A 14,892-nucleotide genomic window follows, 5' to 3' on the forward strand; every position below is an offset into this window, starting at 1 on the left:
TTATGCACAAATGTATGTCGCCCATGCCAAGATATACTGTGAATAAGCCGTTGTCACTTGACCAACTTTGCACTCATATTCTAATATAGATAAACAAATCTCCCCAAGCCTTGTAGGAAGGCTGTGTGCCTAATGGTGCCACCATAGAGTGCTGGGCTCTGTAGGACAAGGAAACCTGATGCCATGGAAGGCGTCCAGGCCAAGTCTAAGGCTCTTACCTTCTCCCTTTGTCTGAGTGGCTGTTAGACTTTTTTTGGAGTGTGGAGCAGCTTAGGGCAGGAGCTTACAGGGCAGTAGGCTTTCCTGGCACACAGAGGATAATTCGGCACAAAGAAAGGTCACAGTCAGAAGAGCAAAGCAAACCAGCAGGACATTCAGTGATGGAGAGATGGTGCTACTTACTGCTGCTATTTGGAGGTGCCGTGCCCATACATACTGCACCCTTGGTCGGATCAACACTGAGCAGCCCTAATTCTGAAGCCATTAAAAAGGCAATAGATATCTATAATGCAAGACGCAACAGCAGCTTCCTATTCAGGCTTCTCAACACTGACCCACAATACACACAGGTAGGTTGTCTTCTTCTGTTTCCTACAGGGGAGATGATAATGTGCAAGGGTTGTTGTGCAATGTCGGGGGTACATTAAAAATAAAGCAACAATTACTAGTAGGAACATCTAGGCAACATGCTCCACCAGGAGTGGGAGTTGGTCTAGGAATAAAGAATATTAAAGTGAATGGAACATACAACATGGCTTCTGAATGTAGCAATAACCATTACATAAAAATAACAGTTCCTTTGTAATAGTATGATATGGGAAATATCCTGTAGCCCCTACCCCAGGATCTTGACTCTGGAAAATTCATGTATAGTCCCTTATCCCGTGCCTGGCGGATAGAAATGGTATCTGGGGTAGGTACATTGGGTGCAGACCGAGGGCACCCACAAAGGGTGGATGGGGAATTATATACTGGAGATGTCAGTGCACCGTATGGGGCCTTCCAAATGGTGAGACCAACATTGTAATGTACCCTAACCCAGTCAGGGGGCTGTACATCATGCTCTCATTATAGTCTAAATTGCACATCTATTTTATATTTCATGTTATGCCAGTACACAAGTATTTATTTGCCCTCACAGTTGCCCCTTGCTGCTGCCATCTTTACCTCAGGGTTCCATGCCAACATTCCCTTACGCACAATTCCTTGTGATAAACAAGCACATTGGGCATCTTGCATTCTGTATCTCCTGCTAAACGTGCTATGACAACCCGTCCAATCACCCCCTTGTTACTGGGGCCTCTTCCCCTAACAACAGCAGTGGGAATATTAGGCAACTGGACCTCTCCAGCATGTCTATACGGCCCTTAGCCCGGTGATATATTTACTCATGTAATAACTTAGGGACCCTACCATTGTGTGGAAGCCATCATTAACTTGAATTATTATTTTATTAATGATCTGCTGATATGGTCAATGCCTCACTTTAGATCTCAGAGCTAATTTATCTCATGATAAGGGTTTCAAAAGGGGCTGTTATAGGAGTGGGGGCAAGGCACAAAGTTTCAAGATTTTTAGAAGACTGTGAATGGTGCAATTAGCAAGTCCGGCATCGGGTCATGTACCTGAGGAATACCCAGGTCATGTTTCAGGCAGAAAGATCATGATTCTTTGAACCTGTACCAGGTTTCCCCCCTGACACACATGATTTGCCTCTGGAGTGACATCACATTGCCCCACTGGTGAAGTCACTTCTGGTTTGAGTGGCTCCCTGGGTTGGGTTAAAGGTTCATGCTTGATAAGCGGGCCAGCCAGTCCAGGTCGGGTTGTGAGTTAGCAGGTCTGGTCTGCCCAACTAGACCTGCTCAGGACAATGTGCTGGGTGCACCAAGAACATTCCAGCCACACCAATGTTTCAAGTTTTATTGTCATATACAAATAACAATGAAGCATCATTACTGTAATGAAATTTTTGTGACCCGTGTTCCTCCCAACTTTACATAGACAAAAAAAAAAAAAATACAAATAATAAATATAATAAAAGTGAGCAATAAAGGTACAAGTATTTACAATAAAAAAAAATGCAATGAAATATTTGAAATTGTGCAGTGAGGATTTAAAGTGGCTTGGCTTAAAGTGACACCGCGAAGAGTCCAGTAGTTATGGGGAGGCAGAATGTCAGCAGTTCAGAAGCCTGATGGCTTGTGGGTAGAAACTGTCTCTGTATCTGCTGGTGCGAGTCTGGATGCTCCTGTACCGCCTGCCTGATGGTAGGAGCGTGAAAAGTCTGTGGCTGGGGTCAGAGAGGATCCGCTGCATCTTCCTCCTACAGCGCTGTCTGTACAGGTCGGCAATGGTGCCTAGTACATGTGTGCTGTGCAACCAGTAAATGCAATCCCATCTTAGGGATTCTATACCTGCTATCCCACAGCCCCAGTCCCTTCCCAGAGGCTATTATCCCCCCACTGCTACTATAGGCACCATCTCTCCCTACTATACCTGCTATCCCACAGCCCCAGTCCCTTCCCAGAGGCTATTATCCCCCCACTGCTACTATAGGCACCATCTCTCCCTACTATACCTGCTATCCCACAGCCCCAGTCCCTTCCCAGAGGCTATTATCCCCCCACTGCTACTATAGGCACCATCTCTCCCTACTATACCTGCTATCCCACAGCCCCAGTCCCTTCCCAGAGGCTATTATCCCCCCACTGCTACTATAGGCACCATCTCTCCCTACTATACCTGCTATCCCACAGCCCCAGTCCCTTCCCAGAGGCTATTATCCCACTGCTACTATAGGCACCATCTCTCCCTACTATACCTGCTATCCCACAGCCCCAGTCCCTTCCCAGAGGCTATTATCCCCCCACTGCTACTATAGGCACCATCTCTCCCTACTATACGTGCTATCCCACAGCCCCAGTCCCTTCCCAGAGGCTATTATCCCCCCACTGCTACTATAGGCACCATCTCTCCCTACTATACCTGCTATCCCACAGCCCCAGTCCCTTCCCAGAGGCTATTATCCCCCCACTGCTACTATAGGCACCATCTCTCCCTACTATACCTGCTATCCCACAGCCCCAGTCCCTTCCCAGAGGCTATTATCCCCCCCCTGCTACTATAGGCACAATCTCTCCCTAATATACCTGCTATCCCACAGCCCCAGTCCCTTCCCAGAGGCTATTATCCCCCCCCTGCTACTATAGGCACCATTTTCCCTAATATACCTGCTATCCCACAGCCCCAGTCCCTTCCCAGTGGCTATTATCCCCCCCACTGCTACTATAGGCACCATCTCTCCCTACTATACCTGCTATCCCACAGCCCCAGTCCCTTCCCAGAGGCTATTATCTCCCCACTGCTACTATAGGCACCATCTCTCCCTACTATACCTGCTATCCCACAGCCCCAGTCCCTTCCCAGAGGCTATTATCCCCCCACTGCTACTATAGGCACCATCTCTCCCTACTATACCTGCTATCCCACAGCCCCAGTCCCTTCCCAGAGGCTATTATCCCCCCACTGCTACTATAGGCACCATCTCTCCCTACTATACCTGCTATCCCACAGCCCCAGTCCCTTCCCAGAGGCTATTATCCCCCCACTGCTACTATAGGCACCATCTCTCCCTACTATACCTGCTATCCCACAGCCCCAGTCCCTTCCCAGAGGCTATTATCCCCCCACTGCTACTATAGGCACCATCTCTCCCTACTATACCTGCTATCCCACAGCCCCAGTCCCTTCCCAGAGGCTATTATCCCCCCACTGCTACTATAGGCACCATCTCTCCCTACTATACCTGCTATCCCACAGCCCCAGTCCCTTCCCAGAGGCTATTATCCCCCCACTGCTACTATAGGCACCATCTCTCCCTACTATACCTGCTATCCCACAGCCCCAGTCCCTTCCCAGAGGCTATTATCCCCCCACTGCTACTATAGGCACCATCTCTCCCTACTATACCTGCTATCCCACAGCCCCAGTCCCTTCCCACAGGCTATTATCCCCCCACTGCTACTATAGGCACCATCTCTCCCTACTATACCTGCTATCCCACAGCCCCAGTCCCTTCCCAGAGGCTATTATCCCCCCACTGCTACTATAGGCACCATCTCTCCCTACTATACCTGCTATCCCACAGCCCCAGTCCCTTCCCAGAGGCTATTATCCCACTGCTACTATAGGCACCATCTCTCCCTACTATACCTGCTATCCCACAGCCCCAGTCCCTTCCCAGAGGCTATTATCCCCCCACTGCTACTATAGGCACCATCTCTCCCTACTATACCTGCTATCCCACAGCCCCAGTCCCTTCCCAGAGGCTATTATCCCCCCACTGCTACTATAGGCACCATCTCTCCCTACTATACCTGCTATCCCACAGCCCCAGTCCCTTCCCAGAGGCTATTATCCCCCCACTGCTACTATAGGCACCATCTCTCCCTACTATACCTGCTATCCCACAGCCCCAGTCCCTTCCCAGAGGCTATTATCCCACTGCTACTATAGGCACCATCTCTCCCTACTATACCTGCTATCCCACAGCCCCAGTCCCTTCCCAGAGGCTATTATCCCCCCACTGCTACTATAGGCACCATCTCTCCCTACTATACCTGCTATCCCACAGCCCCAGTCCCTTCCCAGAGGCTATTATCCCCCCACTGCTACTATAGGCACCATCTCTCCCTACTATACCTGCTATCCCACAGCCCCAGTCCCTTCCCAGAGGCTATTATCCACAGTTAATTGTGCAATTTATTTTCCTACTAACTTGTATACCGATACTAAAGTAATTGCATTCACCTGCAGATGGTACTTTTGTATGGGCCTTAAACCACTGGGGTTTAGACAAATAACAGAAGGTGACAGAGTTCTCTGCCAGAGATTTATGAAGTCTAATCCTTTAGGTACTTAGGTGCAATGCAAAGCTGTCCCACCCCGATAACAAATGGAAGGGGAATAAAAAGGAAGGATAAGAGAGAAAGTACAAGGAACTAGGTCTGAATGTAACTGTTCTGGGACCAGTAAGGCAGGACCCACATTCCGTAAGGGCTTTAAACTCAAAATCAAAAGAAGGATTAAACCAGAATGTTATCTGGAAATCCCAGCAACCGCAGAACCTGACTTAAAGTAACCTCTCCCGTGATAAAGGCTGCACTGGATTCAGAGAGAGTCCAATATGTCCAATATCTATCCCTGCAGGTACAATAGGACTGCAAGTCTCATTATAACCCAAGTACAGTAGATACAGATGTGGAGACCCCCAGGCATTGTGATTGGGCCTTCTACTAGTGCCTCATTATCTACTTATCATCTAAATATGATACACTGTGTATTTTCTTGATGATCATTGGCCCTGGGCTACTCACCACTGTTGCCATCAGTTGCTTAATAACTAGTGTGCAACAGGTATCAAAGAGAATCTACTATCCCACTTATGTAATAAAAGGGATTAAGTTTGCCCAGGAGCATATAACACATAGCAACCAATAACAAAAGGCTTTCTCTTTTGAAAATAGGTAGCTTTAGATAGAATATGATCAGTATATACACATATAATATACAGTTTGGTCATTTCCCTATGGGATCAAACTGTAAATTATATCCTTATTAATGGTGCTTAGTGATGTCATCAGTTATAATCGGAGCTTAGTTTCAAAACAATAGCCGGGAGACAAAACAATAGCTGGGCGACAAAAGAATAGCCGCGGGCGACAAAACAATAGCCGCAGGCGACAAAAAAATAGCCGGCGACAAAAGAATAGCTGGGCGACAAAAGAATAGCTGCGGGCGACAAAAGAATAGCTGGTGACAAAAGAATAGCCGCGGGTGACAAAACAATAGCCGCGGGCGGCAAAAGAATAGCCAGGCGACAAAACGATAGCCACGGGCGACAAAAGAATAGCTGGGCGACAAAACAATAGCCGTGGGCGACAAAACAATAGCTGGGTGACAAAACAATAGCTGCAGGCGACAAAAGAATAGCCGAGCGACAAAACAATAGCCGCGGGCAGCAAAAGAATAACTGGACGACAAAAGAATAGCCGCAGGCGTCAATTTTTTCGACACGCAACATTTTCACCGTTTCGCAAATTTTGCGCCGAAGCGAAATGGGACAGATTCACTCATCACTAAATATAAGTTTAAAGAGATATTTTGTAGGGTTGGGTTAAAAGAATGGGTGGGAAATAATATTAAATAATCCAATTATATAATAATCCAATCCAGTTATATATTTCTTTTTATTTATTTTTTCTCCTGGGGGTTAAAGCTGATCTGCTATTGGTGGCATGTTTTTTCCCTCATCTTGGCTCATCTTGAGGAAGGTCTTGGAAAGACTGAAATTGACTTCTATCAACCTAACTTACTTTGCCATCTTTTTTGGGCCCACCCATTTCCAAGGTTCCTACATGTGGACAGAACAGTTTGTAGCCAAAAGGATCGGGTGATAGTGTTGTGCCACATATGTAACTGTGGGAAAGGCTGAGGTATTGGCTTCTGCATGGAAATAACTGAAGTAGTCATCACCGAAAGTATCTGCAGGCCAGACAGATTATGAAATGAGCTTATGTCTCAATAACTGCTGATAAATACAGAACATAGACTTGGTTTCTTTCATATCATATGACAAAGGTTAATGAGAGCGTTATTGTGCATTCGGCGAGGCAGTGTTTACACAGGCAGGAACGAGAGGCCGGGGAGAGTCGAGAGGGTTGAAATCTAAGAAATAGCATGTACACAAATACAGAACAATGGCTGGTTTGGGTGCGACACTCTGCATGAAATACGACCAGGCTGATAAGCTTGATAAAAGTTAAATAAACAAGCAGGACCCATCTGGCACGGGATTTGTGCGGCTGATGGATTTGCACTGTAAAAACTGCCCATTGAAGTCATAATGATATTTCTTTTTGTTAACATATTCAGTGCAGTTTAGATGGTCTCTAATATTATAGCACATTGTACAGATGCAGCTAAGTTGTCACGTGATGTCTCTTCCCATTAACACAAAAAAAAATAAAATACCAAAATTCATCACCAGGTGGCGCATGGTCTATGGAGTTTTCTATTGTGTTTTGCTGGCAAGTCTTTGCACTCTAGTGCCATCTAGAGGCACGATTTAACACTCAAACAATGGTGTCTGGACATAGTGAGACAAAACTTGCTGGCTGCATCAGTATGTCACATACTTAACTCTCCAATACCCCAGTTTCTCTGTTGGGCCTTTAGAGTCCATGTTTGCAACATTCCACCATGGGGAAAGCATAAAGTATCCTGGGAAAATATAGCCGAATACTGCTGTTTCAGACTAAATGCCTGGTCTACAATTCAAACCAGTGGAAAAGTGGTTGTTGGACTAGTATGGGCCAAGTCCACATTGTCTAGGGCCCCCAAGGTTGTAAACAAATAAAAACATTGCTGTACCAGCATTTCAGCCATACTTCCAAGAATATCAAAGAACTGTCCACCCAGATATTGCTCTCATTGGCATCCAAGATGAGCTTTCAGGAGTATTTTGGCAAACAAATAAACATCCTCCCCACATCTGGCCCTAACTGGTCCTTTAGCTGGGCCCCCGAAAACAGGCTTATGAGCCCCACAGTTTTGGAACTACTGCATTAGAATGTCTATTTCATTCACAAGGTAGTTCTATATTATTGGCTGGACTTTTAAAGACACCAAACTGTGCCAACCCCAAACCTGATTCCTGAGAGAATTGGCTCCATGCTAAGAGATAGGGATGGTTATACTATAAGAAGCTATACAGGAGCTCCTTCCCCAAAATGGCCCAAAATGCCAAATTCACTTTGGAGATGCCACCTGTATATTCAGTTAACCCATGGCCACTGTGTGCTCCTGCACAAGGAAGGTGTAAGGACCTCGTGTGTAACAGGAGCACTAGTATAATAAGTATAAAGGGACTAGGTATAAAGGGACTAGGTACAAATGGACTAGGTACAAAGGGACTAGGTACAAAGAGACTAGGTATAAAGGGACTAGGTACAAAGTGACCAGGTACAAAGGGACTAGGTACAAAGGGACTAGGTACAAAGGGACTAGGTACAAAGGGACTAGGTACAAAGCGACCAGGTACAAATGGACTAGATACAAAGGGACGAGGTACAAAGTGACCAGGTACAAAGGGATTAGGTACAAAGCAACCAGGTACAAAGGGACTAGGTCCAAAGGGACTAGGTACAAAGGCACTAGGTCCAAAGGGACTAGGTACAAAGGCACTAGGTCCAAAGGGACTAGGTACAAAGGCACTAGGTCCAAAGGGACTAGGAACAAAGGCACTAGGTCCAAAGGGACTAGGTACAAAGGCACTAGGTCCAAAGGGACTAGGTACAAAGCCACTAGGTACAAAGGGACTAGGTACAAAGCCACTAGGTCCAAAGGGACTAGGTACAAAGGCACTAGGTCCAAAGGGACTAGGTACAAAGGGACTAGGTACAAAGGGACTAGGTACAAAGCGACCAGGTACAAATGGACTAGGTACAAAGGGACGAGGTACAAAGTGACCAGGTACAAAGGGATTAGGTACAAAGCAACCAGGTACAAAGGGACTAGGTCCAAAGGGACTAGGTACAAAGGCACTAGGTCCAAAGGGACTAGGTACAAAGGCACTAGGTCCAAAGGGACTAGGTACAAAGGCACTAGGTCCAAAGGGACTAGGAACAAAGGCACTAGGTCCAAAGGGACTAGGTACAAAGGCACTAGGTCCAAAGGGACTAGGTACAAAGCCACTAGGTACAAAGGGACTAAGTACAAAGCCACTAGGTCCAAAGGGATTAGGTACAAAGGCACTAGGTCCAAAGGGACTAGGTACAAAGCCACTAGGTCCAAAGGGACTAGGTACAAAGGGACTAGGTACAAAGGGACTAGGTACAAAGCCACTAGGTCCAAAGCCACTAGGTCCAAAGGGACTGCAGAATTACTCTAATCACATCTCCACAGACCCACAAAGTGCAGTCCAACCTCCCCCACAAAATCACAAATGTTGTATCCAAAAAAAATGAATTTCTTTATTCTCATTTTTTTTCAGCGTGATGGGGGTAAACTGCATTTTATGATCAAAGAGACTGTTTGCCTGAATAGTAAACAACAAAGCCCTGCAAAGTGTGCCTATAAAGAGAATGGTGTAAGTAGAACCAATTCATTGTATTCATCAGATATTATTTGTACAGTACACAGTTAAAGTGAATGTATTGCTAGCTATGAATTAGTTATTCCGTGTGTGTTCTTTTTGGTCCGGCTAAGCTCTGTCCCCCCCTCCTACATACTACAATTTATAGACTGATTTAAAGCCAAAGTTCATCCAAGTTACATTGAACAACAATAACACTATGCCCACTCCTCCTCTGACTCACAAATCCCTTCTTCTGTTCCACACTCCTCCCCCAATGACCATTCACTCTCCACACCTCCATGCTCAGTCCACTCACCCACTCCTTCCCAGATGTCCACTGTCTCCCCCTGTGCCCCATAGCCCCATGTTCATTCTTCTCCTTGCACCTAGCCCTCAGCCCTCTCTGCTCCACTCCATCACTCAACCACTCTAACCAACCATGACATCTACTACACTTCTTCCTTATTCTGCCTCATAATCCTATTACAGAACCAGATCCCATTACCATAGCTCTCCTGCCTGCCAGGCTCCAGCCCCTTCATAGCATTGCATCTACTCCGATTCATCTCCTTTGCCCCATTTCACATTCCCGCTGCTTTACTAATAACTTCTTGTATTATTTCTCTGCCTTTTCTGTCAACACATCCATAATCTCTCCTTATCCCACCCACTTCCTTTCCAGGGTCCAATCTATATCCTTCTCCTCCCAGCACCATAGTGTTCTCACCCCCACCCACCAGTTTCCTAATGTCCACTCTATCTCCCTCACCTCCCAGCACCATAGTGTTCTCACCCCCACCCACCACTTTCCTAATGTCCACTCTATCTCCCTCACCTCCCTGCACCATAGTGTTCTCACCCCCACCCACCACTTTCCTAATGTCCACTCTATCTCCCTCACCCCCCGGCACCATAGTGTTCTCACCCCCACCCACCACTTTCATAATGTCCACTCTATCTCCCTCACCCCCCAGCACCACAGTGCTCTCACCCCCACCCACCACTTTCTTAATGTCCACTCTATCTCCCTCACCTCCCTGCACCATAGTGTTCTCACCCCCACCCACCACTTTCATAATGTCCACTCTATCTCCCTCACCCCCCAGCACCACAGTGCTCTCACCCCCACCCACCACTTTCTTAATGTCCACTCTATCTCCCTCACCTCCCTGCACCATAGTGCTCTCACCCCCACCCACCACTTTCTTAATGTCCACTCTATCTCCCTCACCTCCCTGCACCATAGTGCTCTCACCCCCACCCACCACTTTCCTAATGTCCACTCTATCTCCCTCACCCCCCGGCACCATAGTGTTCTCACCCCCACCCACCACTTTCCTAATGTCCACTCTATCTCCCTCACCTCCATGCACCATAGTGCTCTCACCCCCACCCACCACTTTCCTAATGTCCACTCTATCTCCCTCACCTCCCTGCACCACAACCCACACAAACTAACTCCTTACCCGATCCTCCATCTGCTGCTGTCCACACTTTTTAACAAGCAGGTACATTTTTGCTCCATGTAGTATGGGGAAAAGTCAATGCCAACCTTGACCTGATGCCAAGTAACCAGCCCTTGAGTCATAGGGCCTATAAAGATAAGCTGCCCAAGCAACACAGTTATAAGCCATGGTATTGTAAATGCCACAGTTGTGCATGGAAGGCAGATACTTTACAGGCCCATACCCTGGACAGACATATTAATGATATAAGAAATACAATTGGTCCCTATAATATAGGAATCATTTTGTCTTTATTGTTTTACAGGTGGTAAAAAACTGCACATTGACCTCTAATCTGAAAACTAGAGAAATCAAAGTCTCTTGTGACTCAGTAACTTCAGAGGTTTGTAACCATTTTCTTATGTTTTTTTCAGTTTTTTGTGTAATTGTATAGTGGTGCATCACAACTTATAAAAGAAAGAAGAATAAAGGTCATAGTAATAAAAGCTTTATATTAAAGCATCTCACATTATTTACAAGTGAGAGATACAACAGGTTCTTTAGAAATAACCACATTTCCCATTGTTCCCACCAAGTTGGAAAAAAGTAATATACACAAACCTAGAGCAATCTGATTGGCTGGGTTCCCGTGCTGGCTCATCGTTACTAGGGCTGACAGTTAGACCATGTGTGAGCAGATTCATGGCCCTCAGGGTTTGTGCTCCATATATAGGACAACAGGTTGTTGACTTGGCCAAGAAAGACTATATTGGAAGTCAATGTCTTCATCAAACACCATTTTAGCCAGAGAGGGCTTTGCGTGATTACTGGCTTCCCCGTACCTGTAGCACAGATTAGTTCTGCTCCATCTCTATTAAAGTAGACATATTGGATAAATGGAAAAAACCCTAATCCTGTAGGCAATTATAAATAATATACGGTGCTGGTTTCCCTTTGGGCTAAACATTAATCCTCTCTGTAAAAATGGCCCCTTTATTGGCGCTCCCTATAGATCCTCTCAGGTCCCTGTCTGGGTTTCAAATGAAGGGTGGGCGTGTCCTAATAGTCCCTGCCAGAAGCAGAGCAGGAGTGGGAGAGCCAATCACAGCCCTGCACTCACACAAACAAAGACAGGCTATCAGGTCAGCCTAGCTGCTGATTGGTTCCTATCCTACAGTACCGTTTACTGAGTGCCGCCGCCCCCCCCTGCACATCCAGAGGATTCAGCCAGCAGGAAGTGGAACAGATGGGCGGGACTAGTAGGGTTTTGGTACAATTATAATTCATATAATTCATATAATTCACTGGTACATTCATAATTTTTATATGATATGTCTCCCTTAATAAAAATGTCCCTGAGTGTTCACTGGCTGTATTGTGTCATGTGACAGGGCTCTAACAAATGTACTGTACCAATATACAGAAATTAAACATATTATGTTACTTCCACAGAAACTCCCTCTGAAAGGAAACATAGCAGAACAAATCCCACCCAGGAACGGCAGCCTTCTGGCGAGAGCAAATGTGTCCAGAGTCGTAATTCGCCAGAAAACAACCACGTTCCATTCCAATTCTATGTCGTGCCTGTCCTGCCTCTTTGGGTTATTTGGTAACGCCAGGAAGTGATACGGACATTTCAATAGGGGGCGGTATATTCTGTTGGGGCAAACAAGACGCACATATCGTGACTTATGTACAGATAATCACATATTGATATTAGCACTTTATAATTGGTGGGAAGGTACATGATCTATTAACTGGCCAACCACAGGGCCAGTCTTTTACCTCTGTCCCATCAAGCAAAATATATACATTGCCCCATTGTAATACAAAGCAGATCATGTAGAGGGATCCAGGTGTAATGGAAAAAGCTGTTTATTTGGGGCTGAATGGGGCATTAAGCATAAGTTGGACTTTGTACTTATCCAATGGGAATGTCAGTAGGTTAGTGTATAGTTACTTTCCTTTTCATTTGTTTCCCAAGCCTCTTGGATGGTGGCTATCATAGCAGTTTAAGTCTTCCCTGAGATTCCCCTGTGCATTGGCTTTACATGGATATTCCTCTTTGTTAGGCACAATCCAGCAGGAACAGCCCCCTTCTTGCTCATAGCTTGTATAGGGAGATACAATAAACCCACGTCAAAATAGGCATTCTCCTTTAATGTCTAAATGTTATATTGGACCCAGGAATATCTTTCAAGTCTGATAGAGCCAGAATATAACATTTGTTGCCTATTTCGTGTAGCGCATTGGCGTTCTGCTGGCACCGTTTCTACATTCCTATTATTCACAATAAAACTTTAAAAAATATGACTATTTCTTCTTGTATTCTTGTATTCTTGTGTTCTTGTGTATTGTGTAAAGATATTTTATATGTACAACGTCCTAAACTGATACTATGCTGAGATATCCTAAATGCCAAGTATAAGCTACTGGCTAACTGGCTGCAATTTGGGCATCTGGAGCAAAATATTGTCCCTGCTTGCCTCAGATGCAGTTATGCTGGAAATCTGGGAAACACCAGTGCATTTTGGGTAAAACAGCTGTTTTAGTAAATGAGCCCCATTATCTTGACAATACTGCTCCTTAAAAATGTGCCAAGGACAGGCTGTCACTGACTATTCTATTCCTCTACTATTCTAACCCTCCATAGTTTCAACAGATGTTAGTTTCCAGGAATCCTCTTTACTGTTCCCAAACAGGAAGTGCTCAAGCAGCCATTTTAGGAGCACTGGCACGCTAGGAAAACAATAATGTGTTTATGTTTCACTTTAAACTGAAACTGAAAACAATGAGGGGATTAATTTCTCCATGAAGATGTATGAAATAGAAAACTATGAGGGGATTAACTTCCCCTTAAAAATGGGTGAAACAGAAAACAACAAAGGGGTTAACTTCTCGGTGAAAGTAGGTGAAACTGAAAACAATGATGGGATGAACTTCTCCTTGAAACTGGGTGACACAGAAAACAACGAAGGGACTAACTTCTCCATGAAGATGTGTGAAATAGAAAACGATGAGGGGATTAACTTCCCCTTAAAAATGGGTGAAACAGAAAACAACAAAGGGGTTAACTTCTCCATGAAAGTGGGTGAAACAGAAAACAACAAAGGGACTAACTTCTCCATGAAGATGTGTGAAATAAAAAACAACGAGGGGATTAACTTCTCCTTGAAACTGGGTGAAACAGAAAACAATGATGGGATGAACTTCCCCTTGAAACTGGGTGAAACAGAAAACAATGATGGGATTAATTTCCCCTTGAAACTGGGTGAAACAGAAAACAATGATGGGATTAATTTCTCCTTGAAACTGGGTGAAACAGAAAACAATGATGGGATTAATTTATCCTTAAAACTGAGTGAAACAGAAAACAATGATTGGATTAACTTCTCCTTGAAAATGTTTCAAGGACAGGATGTCAATGACTATTCTATTCCTCTACTATTCTAACCCTCCATAGGCCTCAATGAAACTCGACAGATTAAACCTGTCGAATTTTTCGAGAAACAATATCAGAAAAATCGAGTACTGGCAAAAACCCATTTCGTAAATCTCGTAAATATCTAAAAGTGAAAACAAAATCGACTTTTTCTCAAAATTGCTTAGTAAATGTGCCCCTTAGAGATGGAATTCAAATAAATAGTTGGAAAAATCTGCAAATTTTGGACAAATCTCATTATCCCTTAGTAACATTAGCGGTGTAGCTGGGAAATGCACAGGAGCCCAACAGTTAAACAGGAGGCAACGCCATGAAACAAATGATGGGAACGTGTGCCAACAATATAGGAGTCTGCCAGGGCCCCGGAACTGCAGGTTCCTCCAACATGAAACCAGATCGGAGCTGCAATGGCCGGCCGGGCAAGGTTTCTCCTCCCACTGGGTTTCATTACTTTGCTTAGCGGAGCCCCCCTGATTACCGGAGCCCCCCTGATTACCGGAGCCCCCCTGACCCAGGACTCCCAGGGGTGGAACAGTGTCAGGAAAATGATTTCTTCTTCCGAGAATAAACCTGAAGGAAACGTTGCTTTTGGGCTCCAAGATACTCAAACCCATCACGGGCCGGTGAGTACTGGGCACTTGGTTGGGTTATGGGACCTGTAGGCAAGTTCTAAGATTAAATAACATGGACCTCTATGCCAAAAATTCCCTTTTTTCAATTATTATTTGTAATTAACGTTTAAACTGAATTTCCTGTTAACAAATAGTTTTTGGGGGTTTTTTCCTTCAATAAAAGCACCTTGAAGGTGTGTCCGTTACCCCGCTAACTTTGCTTATCACAATCACTCACTTTGATATTTACAAGGA

The 14,892-nt window shown here is 45.1% G+C and overlaps 1 long non-coding RNA gene across 1 annotated transcript; it reads left to right on the forward strand.

The window, feature by feature from the left end:
• Positions 1–245: 245 nt before the first annotated feature.
• Positions 246–10,987, forward strand: LOC116411468. Its single transcript, XR_004223115.1, has 3 exons — positions 246–569; positions 9,056–9,151; positions 10,910–10,987. It is a non-coding gene; the product is annotated as an uncharacterized LOC116411468 (long non-coding RNA).
• Positions 10,988–14,892: the final 3,905 nt, after the last annotated feature.

This window comes from Xenopus tropicalis, chromosome 6 (genome assembly GCF_000004195.4).
Source record: "Xenopus tropicalis strain Nigerian chromosome 6, UCB_Xtro_10.0, whole genome shotgun sequence".
NCBI lineage: Eukaryota > Metazoa > Chordata > Amphibia > Anura > Pipidae > Xenopus > Xenopus tropicalis.